This window comes from Neomonachus schauinslandi, chromosome 5 (assembly GCF_002201575.2).
Source record: "Neomonachus schauinslandi chromosome 5, ASM220157v2, whole genome shotgun sequence".
Classification (NCBI taxonomy): Eukaryota; Metazoa; Chordata; class Mammalia; order Carnivora; family Phocidae; genus Neomonachus; species Neomonachus schauinslandi.
This window is the reverse complement of record NC_058407.1, coordinates 78,640,306-78,657,284: the sequence shown is the minus strand read 5'-3', so window position 1 is coordinate 78,657,284 and position 16,979 is coordinate 78,640,306.

Sequence of the window (16,979 nt, the reverse complement as noted above, 5' to 3'; positions counted from 1 at the left end):
ACTCTTAGTTTTAGATCCAAAGAGGGGAACTGAGAAGGTGGAGACAGAGGTGGATCAGATAATTAGTTTTCAAAGTCCAGTTTGATTTTTAAAAATATATATATGTAAATAAAATGAGTGAGTTTTATTTTCTTTCATGAGTAGATCCAGACTAATTTTACTTTATGGGTAACAGCCATCTTGGAATTAAATGGTAGCAAATAAAAGTTTTAATAAGTGTGTCATCAAGTACATAATTAAATGCATTTGAGTGCGATATGGCCTAGGTAGAGGAAGAACCTCTACATGTTTGAATTAAGGGAGTTCCTTTAGTCCTTTACCAAATGCCTGTGTTGTTTGTGTGGTTATTTTCCTTTCCTGAATAAGAGCAAGTAGTAGTGTCTATTGTGACATTTGAGTTTCCCAAATGAAGAGCTCTTGACTAATAAGCAGTCTCATACATGGCCAAATGTCCTCCTGTACTTGTAACGATGAGATCCAGGTCTTTTCAAAATAATACCACATGTGATATTCTGTCCACACTGCACAGTGAATGTTATGCGTGGATGTAAGAATAATTTGTTCTCATTTTCTTATTTTCTTCCTCAAAAATATGGTCAGTAAAGCATTAGGGAGAAATAGAAAGATCTTTCATAGCAGATCAAGTGACTGAAAAGCCCCTGGCTTTTGGAATTTTTAATGACACAAATTCCTTCCCAATGTGAATGGTATTTTCTTTGCATTTGGAAAAGTGCATTGTTACCTCTCAGATGGAAGTAATCTCTCCAGGTAAGAACATGGCTGATTTGAGGAAAGAATATATAGTCCTAGGGCTTCTGAGACCCTCACAGCCTCTCACACTCAAGCTTTCTTGTGCTTATGTGAAAGGTGTTGGGGAAAAAAGGGTAGTGAGTGCTTTTTGACGGCAAGACTATGAAAACATCAACCTAACCTCTTTGGTGGCTTTGCAGATAAGGCTACACTCAGCTTTGTGAGCAAAATTCTATCCTTCAGCACAAGAACACAAATGTAAATAGTAACAGTAACAATGATTGTTATTAACTGATAATATAACAATAACCACACATACAATAATAAAAAAATTAAAATAATGTTGCTTATCAAACGATTACTATATTTTATGCACTATGTTAAACACTTCATATACATTTTATTATTTAACCCTCAGAGTTAATTGATAAGCCAGGTATTGTTGTTATCCCCATTCTTTTTTGTTGTTTTTTTTTAAAGATTCATTTGTTTATTTTAGAGAGAGAGCACATGCAAGCAGGGGATGGGGCAGAAGGAGAGGGAGAGAAAGAAGCAGGCTCCCCACTGAGTGTGGACCCCAATGCAGGGCTCGATCCCACAACCCTGAGACCATGACCTGAGCCAAAATCAAGAGTAGGATGCCCAACCGACTGAGCCACCCAGGCACCCCATTATCCTCATTCTTCTACATGAGGTAACTGAGGCACAGGGAGGATAAATCACCTGTCCATGGTCCCACTGTAAATGGTAGAGTCAGGATTTGAATCTAGATCTGTCTGAGTGCAGTATCTATAGCCTTTTCATGTGCCACACAGCCTTCCAAAAATGGATTGTAAATTCTGTGAGAGCAGGAACAATGCCATGTTAAGCCCTGTATTTTCAGCATCTAGAACATTACTTAGACCAGAGCAAGTGTTCGATAAATGTTTATTAATGAATCAGTGAGCTAACCTTGACTGTCAAGTGCAGCCTCGACCAGTGCTGTAGCTTTCAGACGCCACCTGCCACATTGCCATTCTCTGGCATCATCTCTGCCACTGATCACTACATCCAGAAGTCACACGGATGCAAAGGTCATAGGCTTGGAATGGCCAATGGCCTGCTTTTCAACCCAGCCTATATGTGAGACACAGATACTGAGCTACAGTTTTTTCTGCTTCCTCCACTTCGTCTACTCCCCACATTGAATCCCCCTCTGGAAGCCAAAGCAAGTCTAAATCCCATTAATTATTCGAGACTCAGAGGTGCACCAGAGAGTAAGTTTGGCCCTCCCATTCTCAATTTCTGGGCGTGAAGCCCATACCACCTGTCCCAATCTAGAAACTTGTGTTCCCTTTAGCTTCTGGCTAGTGACCTCACCACATGCTCAAAACCCAGATTTGGTCCCATGACTTTTTCTTTTGGAAGAGCTTTTGCTACATGTGATTGATAAGTGAGCAGAGCAAATGGCCACATTATCTTGTTTAAAAATAGAGATTTAACTGTTGGGATACTTTTGTCTGTAACAGAATACCTAAGCAATATTGGTTTAAAGAATAAGGACATTTATTACATCACATGACAAAATGTCTGCAGCTAGGCTGTTTCCAGGGTTGGTTAATTAAGCAGCTCAATGATACTGGTGCTCTGAATCATCTTATTTTCCATTCTCTTGGCTTTCCCTTCATGGTCCCAAGATGGCTACCGCTGCATCAAACATCTTTGTGCATTACAACATGCAACAAAAGAAAAGAACAGGAAAAAATCTTTCCCAGAAGTTTCCAGCAGACTTCTTGAGAACCGTTGGCCACAGTAGATTACAGGCCCCCCCAAACCAATTACCGGCCCTGATCTGCCACCCTTCCTACTCCTCTGTCCTTGTGAGCTTAAGCACAATGAACACTTTCCCTGTCCAGCTGTCATGAAATAATTCTTTCCTGTGAAATAAATAAGGTATACATAAAAGGTCAACAGTAATCTCTGGGTGGTGGGATTGCAGGTGATTTTTCTTCAGAAAATTTTATGCAATGTACACATACTACTTTTTTTTAAAAAAAGTTTTTGTTTTAAAATAATTTCAAACTTACAGAATATTTGCAAGAATAGAATGAGGTACTCCCACATATCCTTTGCCAAATTCATCAATATTTAATATTTTGCCACATTTGGGGTTTTTTTAAGTATTTTTATTTATTTATTTTTTAGAGAGAGGGGGAAAAAGAGAGAGAGAGAGAGAGAGAATGAGCAGGGGGGAGGGGCAGAGAGAGAAGCAGGCTCCCCGATGAGCAGGGAGCCTGAGGTGGGACTTGATCCCAGGACCCTGGGATCATGAGCTGAGCCGAAGGCAGACACTTAACTGACTGAGCTACCCAGGCGCCCCTTGCCACATTTGTTTTATTAATTTCTCTTTTTTGGGGGAACCATTTGCAAGTCTGTATATATCATTCCCTTTATTTCATATTTGAATGTGTTTATCCCAAGAACAAGAATATTCTTTCATAGGCCAATTGTATTGTTATAAAATTTAAGAAATTTAACATTGATACATTTCTTTGATCAACTACCCATGTTTTAATTTTGTTAATTGTCCCAATATTGTCCTTTATAGAAATTTTTCTATACAGGATCTAGTCCAGGATCATGTATTATTTATCTTTTTAAAAAATTGAAGTATAATTGACATACAAAATTATAAGTTTCGGTTGTACAACATAATAATTCAATATTTGTATATATTGTGAAATGATCATCACAATAAGCCTAGTTAACATCTGTCACCTTACATAGTTACAGAATTTTTTTCTTATGATGAGAACTTTTAAGATCCAGTCTCTTAACTTTCCAATATGTAATACATATTATTAACTATAGTCACATATCCATTTCCATGACTTATTTATTTTCTAAGTGGAATTTTGCACCTTTTTAAAAAAGATTTATTTATTTATTTTGGAGACAGAGAGACAGTGTGGCAGGGCAGGGACAGGGAGAGAGGGAGAGAGAAAATCTCAAGCCGACTCCCCACTGAGCGGGAAGCCCCACGCAGGGCTCAATCCCACGACCCTGAGATCATGACCTAGAACTGAAATCAAGAGTTGGATGCTTAACCAACTGAGCCACCCAGGCACCCCTGGAAGTTTCTTCCTTTTGACTCCATTTATCCATTTTGCCCACCCCCACCCCCAGCCTATGGCAACCACCGATCTGTTTCTATGAGCTTGGTAGGGTTTTTCTGTTTGTTTGTTTGTTTTCAAAGATTCCACATATAAGTGAGATTATAAGGTATTTGTCTTTCTCTGTCTGACTTACTTCACTTAGCACAATGCCCTCCAGTTCCATCTAGGATATCACAAATGGCAAGATTTCATTCTTTTTTTTTTAAGGCTGAATAATATTCCATTGTATATATACCACATTTTTTTAATCCATTTATCTGTAGGTGGACACATTTTTAAAAATCCATTCATCTGTAGACATGGAAACACTTGTTTCTATATCTTGGTTATTGTAAATAATGCTGCAATGGACATGGGGGTGCAGATATCTTTATGAATTAACTTTTTATTTTCTTTGGATAAATACCCAGAAGTGGAATTGCTGGATCATATGGTAGTTCTATATTTGCTTTTTTGAGGACCCTCTATACTGTTTTCCACAGTGGCTGCCCCAATTCACCTTCCCACCAATGGTGCACAAGGGTTCCTTCTCTCCACATCTTCACCAGCACTTGTCATCTCTTGTCTTTTTGATAACAGCCATTCTCACAAGTGTGAGGTGATATCTCATTGTGGTTTTGATTTGCATTTTTCTGATATTTAGTGATGTTGAGCATCTTTTCAGGTAACTGTTGGCAGTCTATGTCGTTGGAAAAATATCTATTCATATCCTTTGCCATTTTTTTTAATCAGATTGCTTTTTTGCCATTGAGTTGTATGAGGTTTTTTAAATATATATTTTGGATATTAACCCCTTACCAGATAAATGATTTCCAAATATTATCTTCCATTCAGTAGGTTGTTTTTTCATTTTGTTGATGGTTCCGTTTGCTATGCAGATGCTTTTTAGTTTGATGTAGTCCCACTTTCTTATTTTTGCTTTTGTTGCCATTTTTTGGTGTCAAATCCCCAAAATCATTGCCAAGACCAGTGTCAAGGAGGGTACCGCCTTTTTTCTAGGAGTTTGATGGTTTCAGGTTTTACATTCAAGTCTTTAATCCATGTTGAGTTTATTTTTGTGTGTGATGTCAGATAGTGGTCCAGTTTAATTCTTTTGCATGTGGCTGTTCAGTTTTCCCAACACCATTTATTGAAGAGACTGTCCTTTCCCCAATATCTATTCTTGGCTTTTTTGTCATAAATTAATTAACATATATGTGTGGGTTATTTATCTTTTTAACCTGCTTTCATCTGGATGGCTTCCTCAACCTTTCTTTCTCTTTCATGCCACTGACATTTTTAAGAGCAGGTCAATCATTTTGCGAACGGTCCTCAATTTGGGTTTGTTTGATGTTTCCCCATGATGAGATTCAGATTAGGCATCTTGGTGCAGAATATCACCTATGTGGCGTTGTGTCCTTCTCAGGGCATTGTATGTGGAGGCATACAAAGTCCGTCTTCCCCTCATTAGTCATGTTAATTTTGATCATCTGGTCACAATATTGTATGATTTTTCTAATCTTCCAGGAAAATGTCTTTTTAAAAACTAATAAATCATAAAAGGTCACATTCGATAATTGGGAACTGAATATAAATGAAAAACTATATGCCATGCTCTCTTGTTTTTGCAAAGAGAACTTGCTATACCCCATCAACGATACTGAATTTGAGAGACAGGAATGGGACTTGAAAGCCTCGTGTTGCAGAAAAGAAGGTTGAAGTCCGGAGAGGTAAAATAACCTGCCCAACATTAGCTTCAGGGCCAGGGCTAAGACCAGAGATCTGTCCCTGATCTGCCACCCTTCCCACCCCACTGTACCTGTGAGCCAAAGCACAACATATGCTTTCCCTGCCCAGCAGTCACCAAGAACTCTTTCCTTTAAAAGAAGAAATCTGGTGCCCCACCATATTATAATACTGCCTGAGTCTTTAGTCCGGACTCCAGATCTGCTCACATTCAAACACTATCCATGTCCAAACTGGAAGTGGGTTTCCTGTTTTATCATTTAAATGAGTTACCTTACTCCCCAGTTAATCTCCACAACCTCACTCCTCCCTGCTCATGCTCACAGCTTGGAGCCAGAGAAAGAATGAGATAAGACAGTGACACAGTGGTATGTTGGATGTATTCCACAGAGGTGCCTTTGTGTAACTTGTGAGGAGAAGGGTAATGATTTTTTTTTTTTCCTGGCTAGAAACAGTCATCTGTGCTATTTTGAAATCTACCAAAGGCAAACAGTCTAGAACCTATCGTTGTAGAGAGGGCCCATCTCTCCTGGCAGTGGTGTCTGTGTGTGTAGGTTGCGAAGGGCAGTACTGGGCCAGCAGTCGATTCCATGCCAGGAGAGCTGAGGGTTCAACCCAGTGCTGTCATCGTGCTAATACATTTCCTGTATTGCCATTTTGTTTCACGATAGCAAGTACCAACCTTTCTGGGCCTCAGCTTCTACTAGTGATAAGAAGAGACACTCTTACAACTTACATGGATATTTGTGAAGACACATAGAGAGTAATAAATGGAACAAATCTGAGAGTCTCTTCCACTCACTGGTTGTTATGGGACTGTTATGGGTGGACTTGAGTCTCGGTGCGTCCTCTCCTTACCGCCCCCCTCACCCCCCCACCCCATTCGAATGTCAAAGACCTAATGCCTCCTACCTCAGAATGTGACTCTATTTGGAGATAGGGTCTTTATAGAGGTAATTAAGTCAAAATGAGGTCATTAGGATAGGCCTTAATCCTGAAGACCAGGCGAAGACAGAGAGGGCAGCCATCTACAAGCCAAGGAGAGAGGCTTCGGAAGAAATCAATCCTGTGATACTTTGATAGGACTTCCAGAATTGTGAGAAAATAAATTTCTGTTGCCTAAGGCACCCAATCTGTGGTACTTCATTATGGCAACCCTAGAAAACTAATAAAGGGACCTAGGGAAATTTACTCCTTCTAGGAAGGATAAACTATGTAATTTGTGGGACCCAGTGCAAAATAAAAATGTGGGGCCTCTTAAGGAATTACAAATTTCGAGATGGCGACAGTAGTAGATTAAACCAAGAATGGGACCCCTCTAAGCAAGGGCCCTGTGTGACTCCACACATCTCCCACTCATGAAGCCAGTTCTGCTTCTAGACTTCAGTTTCCTTATCTGGAAGGTTGTGATAAAAACTGCACCTACCTTTAGGTTTGCTGAGAAGATTAAATCAGGTTCTAGGACTAAGTTCTCAGAAAACACGAAAAGGTTACCAACAAAGGTGTTTAAAGTTTAACGTTAAATATCTTACAGAGGTTGAGTCACAGGATCACAAGACAGAATAGTTTGGGGTTTTTTCTCTATTTATGGTCAGTGAGACATTAGTCAGTGGGAAGGGAGAGTGTATATGGGGAGTGGGCAGGGACATTTCAGAGCTGAGAGACTCTGCTGGGGTGAACAATGCAGACTGTTTGATAACTTGCTTATTTATAGTCTTAGGGTCCTTGCTGCAGGGCATATGATTTCTTTCTCCTCTCTCCTGCTCTGTAGGAAGCATGCTCCACTGAAAGTGGCATTTGGACCCTGGAGCTTCCAAGTTGCTGCCTGACTTTCTGACAAAAGTGTTATTATTTCCACACATATGACTCTTTTATTCTATAAATAAATAAAGCTTTAGAAAGCAACTGAACACAACCCTGATATCTAAAATAGGACAGGACAAACAAAGCTGATCCTTATAAGATTAATCCTCATTAGGAGGTAAGTCAGGGGATTTTGAATCATCCCCTGAAGGGGATGATTCTTTTCTTTTACATGTTTATCACCTTCTAAGAGCATTTAAAAGCCAGTGCATTGAACAAATTACAATAAAACGTCCAGCGCTAACAACTTTTCAAACAATTATATCATACGGAAATAATTTTTAGTGCAACACATAAACTTCTAAATCTTCTACTGGTATTTCAGCAGATTTCAATTCCTTGCAACTCAGTCTAGGCTCCAACTTTTCCCCTTCTTAACACTCTGATGGAAGCACTGATTCACAATATCCACTGATTGCCCTTTTGAAAGCAAACCTCAGAACCTTGCAAATGAGCCCTGCAAGAAAGCATCACTGTCTTCATATCTGTGGTCACTCTCACAAAGGTGCTCAATAAAAGCAAAATGGGGTTCATTATAATTCGAATAAATCTAAACTCCTTCAATACCCTAAGTAATCTGGTTGCTATTGTGAGAAGTGGTGGAAAGATAAAACAACATTCAAGCTGCTTTTCTTTTGGTCTTTGTTCATTGCCCTTATAATCATAGCCTCTTCGCTCTAGTTGTTTAGGGAAGGAATGAGGTAGAACAGGGTCATGTAATTAATATAATTATATTTAATTAATATGTAATGATAATTACATGTTGAAAACTAACACATTCTAAAATTCCCACAGTGTGTGGAAAAATATACCACCAAGACGGACTGAGCCTGATGCAAAGCTATGTCACAGATCAATGTGATTAAGAGACAAATTCGCTCTTGATCACCAGACCAGATCTTCAGAACTTTCACCTATTTCAGAATAAAGACACTTCACTTTGTCCCATTTATTTCAGGGAAGGTAGAATGCTCTCACATTTATTGTCTCATCTGAAGTCACAGTGCTAGATTATTTCAAGTGTTCAGAATACCTCAGGCGGTGGAGATTTAGTGTGAGACTATCTGGGGAATGAAGGAAATGCAGGAAACCACTGAACCATCCTAAGATCTAGAGCATGGTTAAATATTCAACAGTAATGCTGTGTCTATTATTCTTGTTAACTCAGCTTTTCTCTTAGCATAGACTTTAGTGCTCAACTGGGTTGACTTTGGGCAAGTTACTTAAGCTTTTTGTGGCATAGTTTCCTCATCTGTGAAATGGAAACAGACCTCAGAAGGTTGGAGTTAATATATTTATAGCATTTAAAATAGTACCAGACAGAAATTGGTGTTTCCTATTATCATCATTTTTATTATTGTCATTTTTTCTATTATTTCTGCAGCTACTTTCCACTACTCTTTTGGGGTCTACGGTCTCATGGTTCACTTTCTAGACTTCATGCTTCTACTTACTCATGCTTCTGCTTCTTGCCTTCATTCTATGTCCCTCTCTGCTTCTTTCTGCTTTATTCTATTCTCTGGGGTTTTTTTTTTTTTTTTTTTTTAATGTGTCTCACATTCAGTGTCTTGAGAGAGAATCTGATGGAGCTACTCAGTGACTAGTTAGTAGGCAGCTCTGCTGATGAGTTTCCATGCTTGTTTGCTCCAGGCTATTGGCAAGTTTATACTTGACTGTCTTTGATTCAGGTGGGAATCCATGGTCCAGTCAGTACCGTTCAAGGGTCTCGGGCTGTTAACTGAGAATTCTGTGTGTGAAGAACCATTTTGGACTCTGTCAGAAGGAAGCTGTGGGGGTGGCAGCATCCAGGGTTTTGTGGCTCCATTCTAGTGCTTTCTTTAGCATTACTGTCATCCCATTTATAGATGATGAAGTGATCCTACGTCTTATGTCAAGTGTCAAAAATGTCAAGTGATTCTACGTCTTAGAACTCAGCGCTTTATTTAATTTTACCAAAGAAGAGGTGCTATTTCTTACACTTCCTTTTATTCAGGAATGGGTGATGATCTTTTTCAGAAACAGCATCTTGCAGTAGAGAAGGTAATTCTATGGCTATCACACTATGATTAACTCAGAATTCAAGCAATATCAGCTCAAAGGGAAATTATATCAGGAGAAATAAGAGAAACAAGGTTCAAAGCACTTAAAGACAGACATATTGGTTGAGATGGTTGAGATACTTCCTCTTTGCTCCCTTAATACCCTGGCTAGTTTAACAAACCACAGTACTAATTACTGGCAATTCCCATGCTACACAGTCAGCATCCTTCAGTGAAGAGGCCTTTCTGGAGATAGAATCTGGAGGAGCTAGGGAAAGCAGGAGAGAGCCTCATTTTTATAGGATTTGGGAGATAAGATGGTCTAGCTTAAAGATTTGTTAATCTGCAACTTGTTTCAACTTGTCACAAAAGTTCCTTTAATGAAAGCATTTATTTAAACCAGTTGTCCCATCCTCCTTTTACCTCTGTTCTAACTAAAACTCATTCCTCTTAATACCCCTAGAAGTTTCTGGACTGAAAGCTAACATGCCATTTAAAATGTAAATTCTAGTGAAGTAGAAGAATTCTAGTTAAGGATTAGGAGAGACTTCTTAGGAGAGAAAAAATGGCTTGAAGTCAGAGACCTTGGTTTCAATTCCAGTTCTGGGCAACAGGAAATTAATGATTGTCCAGGTGAAAAGGTGAGTGGGGTAGAAATTAATGGATTAGTCTGAGGCCTGGGAATCATGTGGCACTGGTCCAGAGAATGGGGTACACTACAACTGTCAAGCTAGGTAAATTTTGATTAGTAGTGAGCCATGATATATTATTTGAAAAACTAGCCTTACTAAATATTGTGGCAGGTGAAAATCAAGGTGGGAGTTACTGGTTATGAATAATGCTGTTATTGATTGGGCACATTCCCGGGACCTCTAAAAAGTCTTGTGCACAGTGCATGTTGGTAGCAAGGAATGGCAGTGACTTGTCACCCCTGGACAGCCTGGGTTTGAGCTGCTTGGGAAGAACATCTGCATGGAATGGAAGAGAGGAATCGTTGCTGTGTACTGAAAGGACTGACTAGCCATCTTGTTAGCCTCTCTCAGAGTATAGAAGCCAGACATGCTTTTTAGGAAATTCAATTAACTATGTTTATAAACGGGCTTAACTGTTTAAGGGAATTCAATTTGTTTAGTTTAGCCATTAATTGAACATTAATCAAAGACCAGGAAAAGCAATAGTCTCTATTTTTAATTAAAGTTGTTTTCCATTTATAAATAGAATAATGAAATGGGTAATTGAATGTAGCTGGGTTTTTGGATTTGCCTGGCAGGTAACCAGAGAATAATGAGGGCAATCTGGTTGCAAGGGAAGAGTGATTGAAGTAAGACCCTGCTTGAAGAGAGATACTGGTCCTATTTCTAACCTGTCTCCATGGGCAGGAAGGGAATAGGGAGGAATGTTGGGTTCATAGATGACGTCAGTGGTGATAGCTGAGTCGTGGCTTATTATCCAGCCAAAGGATATTAAAATGGTGCTTGGGTTATCACCGACGCCATGCTTAGAATCAGATGGAATAAGCCGCAACTTCCTTTAGAAAGAATTCTAAAGCTAGGCTTGTTTCATTTGAATTTGGGTTCATGATTTATACCATGTGTCCAACTCACTCTGTGTTTAGCAGTGTGATTGGGATAAGAACAGTCTGAGGCACCCAGATCCTTTAAGACAACTCTGGTCCAGTTCTTCCTGAGCTTCTAAAGAGGTAGCTCCTGGCAGGTTAGAAGTTTTAAGCAAAAGACAGCATTCATTCATTCATTCAGTGAATTTCTATTGAATGTCTATAGGATGAAGCAGGGCTTTAGATTCCCTAAAGAACATAAAGATAACACAAATTGGCATCCTGTCCTCAGGAACTTAGTCAGTGAGGGACATAAGCCCTCTCTAAAAATAATAGTACAATTGTTTTGTGGCATAAGAAAAAGGAAAATATGTTTACTGATGTCTTATGTGTCAGGCAATGTGCTCTATCACCTTGCACATGATGTCTCCTCAAATCCTCACAACAACCCTGTGAGGAAGATTTTACTAGAAATGGGCAAAAATCATCTTTAATTGAAGAAGAAACATTATTAGGGAATATGGGTGCAAAGTCACTCAGTTTGCACAGCATGGGAATACGAAGAAAAGTGAATCACTAAATGTAGAAAGGTAAGTTGGAGATGAGGATGTAAGGGATGTAAGGGCCTTTTGACGCCCAAAGAGAGTTTGGGCTTTGTTCCCTGGGAAAGGCACGTAGTGTTTTGAAAGGAGTCAAGAATGATCAGGACTGTGCTTTAGAGAGCGGCTGAGGGAAGCCTGTAAAGACCAGACAGGCATGTGATGTGACCTTGATGAGTCAGGTGAACCTCTCTTGGTATCTGCATCTAAATAAACCAAGTGCGGGATGTGTTCTCATGTCTGCACAGGCTTGGGGATGCAGGAACAAAAAGTCAGCCTGCTCCCTGTTACTTGGGAGGACAGAACTGAAAAAGGGTAGATTGTGGACAAGCAAGGCTTTAGATGTATAAAGAAAAAATGGCTTGAAGTCAGAGACCTTGGTTTCAATTCCAGTTCTGGGTATTCTGGAGCAATTTACTTATATAACCTTGCTGAGTCTTTGATTCCTTATGTTAAAAGGGGGATAATAACACTCACCTTAATGAGTGGTTATGAGGATTAAATGAGACACAAGGCTGAGGTCTTTGGAGGAGAAAATCAGAAAAGCAGGATCTGCTTGCTAGGAGAAAGATCTTGAGTGGTGGGCTGCTCTCTGAGTTTGTATGCTCCTTGTGAATCCAAGCAGGGCTTACAAGGAGGCTACTTGTCAGGAATGCTATAGAAGGGCTCCTTGCATCCAATAGGGGGTTGCATCAGATGACCTTTGGGGGCTATTTCAAGTTCTATTTTTGTTACTCTCTGCCGGTTTTCTCCTGCTTTCAAAATGTTGTTCTCCCCACCCACACCCCATAGTGTTAGTATCTGGCACAACTCATAGGTACTAAAGGTAAGGCTAACCATAGGAATAACTAGGCAGAAAATAGATATCAAGACCTACAGAGCTAATTAGTGTTGAAACCACAAGAGTTGTAAATGGACTTTTCCATTAAGCCGGCTAGAATCCAGGATAGTGGGTAAACTCTGGGTGTCTGCTCACCAGGCATCCTATTTCGCTTCTGCTACATTGTTCCAATCCTTTGGGGCTTCTCAAAGCATATATATATATATTATATACATATATATAATATATATATACACACACACACACACACACGTTTTTTACAAAAATGAAGCCTTAGGCTGAAGCCTAAATGTAGAACAGAGAGAAGCTCTAACTCTCATTAAGGGGGAGCAGGCCGGGGGGTAGGAAGCAGGCTGAAATCTTGCCCACTGGTTCCTTCTCACCCACTCTGGAACCCCTGGTTTGAACACTACTGTTCCAGCCCCGGCCTGTTTTCAGCTTTCCTCTTGACTCTTTTGTTTTCTAGACTCTGAGGCCAGCTGTTATCACTCCAGCTGCAGAGGGGATGGGAGGCAACTTCCTGTTATTCTATCCTGCCATCCCTATGGGGGTGGGACAGTCCCTCCCCCATCTGCTGCCGGTTGTAGAATGTGAGCCTGGGTGCAGCCTTCCTATGACTGGGGCTGGATGAATGACTGACTGGTAGCCATCCGGCCACTGTTCCAAGGCATTTGGGGAGCAAAGCAGGCAACAGGCACTACTGACAAGTGTGTCCCTGACTGAGGGAGGGGAAGGATGAGTGGCTAAGAGGCAGGTTAAGGGGTTTGTGCAGAAAATAAGTTAAGGGTTGTTGCATGAATGATGGAAGAGTGGGAAAAGGGAAGGATTCTGGCCAATGTATGAGTGAGAGAGAGAGAGAGAGAGAGAGAGTGTGTGTGTGTGTGTGTGTGTGTGTGTGTGTGTTATGGTGAGATTATTTGGGTTCTGGGTGCATTCAGGAATGGAGGGGGGTCAGGGGTGATATGATGATCCATTTTTCTGTAGTCCTATATTTTTAGTGAACTGGGTATAAGGAATACAAAGAGGATTAAGCATGGAGCTTGCTTAATCCTGTGGGAAGATAAGGAAATATATAAAACTGGACATATCTAACCATACGTTTGTACCTCTGGACAATCTCAATAACCCTTACAATTACCTTTGGTGTATTATCAGCCCCATTTTATAAAGGAGGTGATCGAGGTTTCTGATGTGGAAAGTTTTAGCTACTTGCCAGTTATACAGCAATTAAGTGCTAGAACTGGGCAATGGACCTCAAGCTCTTTTTCTGTCCACGATAGCACACAGGGAGGACTAGGTCTTAGTTAGGGTTTGAGAGAAGGGCAAGACTTAACACACTGAAGAGCGGGGATTCCAGGTAGGCCAGAAGGTGAGAATCAAGCAGGGATCTGTGATAGACCAGTTTGACTATAGCAGAGGGTTTCCCGGGAGTGAAGTAGATTAAGGTGGGAAAGATAAATAGAGACCAGGTTAGGGAGGGTTTTAAATGGCTAGCTAAGAATTGTAGGGAAAGGGGACCTAATTTAGAGGGGAAGATGTCGATGGCCAAAAGCAAACAGTGTTTTAGAAAACTCATTTGGTGGTGATGCATAGAAAGACTTAGAGCTGGGGGAAAATGAAATGAGAAATAAGTTAGGACGTTGGCATAGCATAGGTCTGACACACAGCATAATGGTGATAATAGAAAGTAGATCTGTGAGAGCAGAGGCCTGGGTCTATGGATTTTTTTCAGCATTATAGTGTTTGAATGAGTGTCCATTGTGAGCAATCGCCACTGTAAAGAGAAAAAATGGTTGGGGGGGGCGGGGGTCAAATGGATCTTGGTTTCAACCCCAGTTCTGGATGTTCTGGAGTAATTTACTTACATTATCTAGCTGAGCCTTTGATTCCTTATGTTAAAGTGGGGCTAATAACACTTTACGGGATGGTTGTGAGGATCAAGTGAGACACGGTGTTTGACTCTGTGCATCTGTCTATAATTTTTGGCAGACTGGTGAAATGTAGGAGATGTTGTCATCAATCAAAAAACAAACAATACAAACCAACAGAAGACCAATACTTAATTTATTGTACTTCCAGAAGATAATGGATAATATGCTATCCATAGCTCACATAAATAGAGTCACGGTTCACCATTCAGTTCTCTTATATCAGGTATTAGGCAAACTGAAAGAACCGTCTCCTGAGAATCATTCTGTTGTTAGCCAAGGGGATTATACAGCATGATATCCGTCAGGGGTAAATGTTAGTTAATTCTTAATTGATAGCTCAGCCACTGCAATTGGCTCCATTCAACAGTAATTATTCTCATGTGGCTTGTTGAACTCAATTGTGAGATTCTCCCCCTGCCCCCCCGCTTTCAGGAGTGCAAGGAAAGCAACAGCTTTAAGGTACTTAAAAAGGTAAATAGTAATTTTTCTTCGGAGATTCAATTTTATTTGCCTGGAAGCTCGTGGGGTGTGATTTTCACCGCTCAAAGCAAAAACAGCACATGGCTGATAACGCCACCAGTTAACAATTCAGAGCTGGGTCGCGGTTTCTAGGATTCTCTTCCCAACCTTTCCGGAGCTTTTGAAGTTCTAAATTCCCCATCTAAAGGAACACCCAGCAGCCCCAAGATAAAAGGGTAGAAGAGCGAGCTGGCGGTTTCCTTTATTTGCATGACTTAAAGCTAGCCATTTTCTGCTCCACGCGCCGCCGGACTCGTACTTGCCCGTGACACAGAGGCAATTGTTTTTCCTTAAAAAGGGGGCCGGGGTGGGTTAGTTTCGTTTCCGATCTGGGATGTAGTAAATGCACCAAGAGAAGTTCAAAACACGACCCGTAAGGTTCTTCCCCATACCATCACCTCCTTTTCTTAGAGATAACAGGAAAGGCAGCATTTTTTTCTTTTTCCACCGCCACCACCACCCACTCCCAGCCCTGGTCTCGCTCGGCGAGGAATGTATAAAATTAGTTGACTCCTCTGAGTGACGGCCCCCGGGCCCAATCAGCGGGCGCCCGGGCGCGGCCGACCCCACCCCCTTGCGAACTCTCTTTGGCTAATTCCCGCAGGGAGGGAGGAGAGAAGGCGAGTGGGAGGTGGGAGGGGGAGGTACCTGGAACTGGGAGTGATGTCAGCTCCCAGCTCGGTGCCTGCCCGGATTCCTGACATGGTGTAGGGCCGAGAGGGTGGGGAAGGCGGGAGCCGGACGGGAAAGGGCTCGGGCTGAGAGCCTGCGGCGGGGCAGCCGTGTCGGGGCTTTGAACTCGGACGGAAGGTGAGCCAGAACTTTTGGAAGTAGTGCCGGCGGCTCTCCACCCCCCAGGTAAGGGCGTTTGGCTGCTCTCAGAGACCAGAGGGAAGTGGCACCGTTGTGTGGTTGCAGCTGGGTGTTGCAGCTGCTCCTCCTTTTCCCCGGCTCGATTTCCTTTCCAACTCACTCCTGTTTCCCAGGGGGAACGGGAACTTTTTTTGGGGGGGGGGGGGTAGGGGTTAAATCCCCGGGGGCCCCCAACTAGCTTATATGTGAAAAGTACCCCCAGGATGGACATGTAAGGTATTGTCTGTGTCCTTAGACCCCCACACCCTGGTCTCCCAGTAATACTTGAGAACCCCAATTAGAGAACTGTGTGTGTGTGAGTGTGCGTGTGTGTGTGTTGGGGGGCGGTATTTAAAGATGTCGCAAGTTTCGACTCAATTTATGCCCTTTGAGAGAGAACGAAAGGTTTGTATTTTTAGTTTCCCTGTGGCCTGTTACATGTTGATTTAAATGAAAGAATATCATTGTTATTCTTAATATTCTTATATATTAACGTAAAAAAGTCCTTTTATATGGTCCAGTCAGGATGTGAGAAATTCAGTTGGGGTATATTAATTATGAGCTGTGGGAAAACGCGTCTCTTGGGGGCACACTTCTAAAACTCCATCTCCTTTTCACTCTGACATTTTAACAGAATCCCTTTCATTGCCAACTTTGTGATCTGGAGAGGTTAGGAGAGCTGCTGAGAATCCTCAGATCTGTTCCCTGTGGCTGCTTGAGGAAAGGATGAGGGCTGGTAGTTGGGTTTTCCAGGATTATTTTTGGAGAAGAGAGTTTTCACAGGGAAATGGGGTGGAAGGCGTGGCATACGAACTCTTAATTATAGGAACATGGCTTTTTCAACATGTGGGACCAAAACAATCCTTCCTTTCAACAAGAAGTGCAAAGAGCAATAGAAGAAGAGCTTGATTTAGTGTCCAAGTTCGGAAGTTAGGAAAAGCAACTGGCTGTTGGGAGGAAAAGATATTTTGAGAAGTGGAGGTGTAGAATTCTGGTTTTTGTTTATTTCCTGTTTGAAACCCTTTTTCCTGTTTGGAGATCTTGTGTGCCCAGGTCACTAATTGGTGGTGATTGACTTTCTTGGGAAAAGAATTAACTCTATAAACTGATTCAGAACCCTCACTTATCAGTGTTTGAGGCTCTTTCTTTT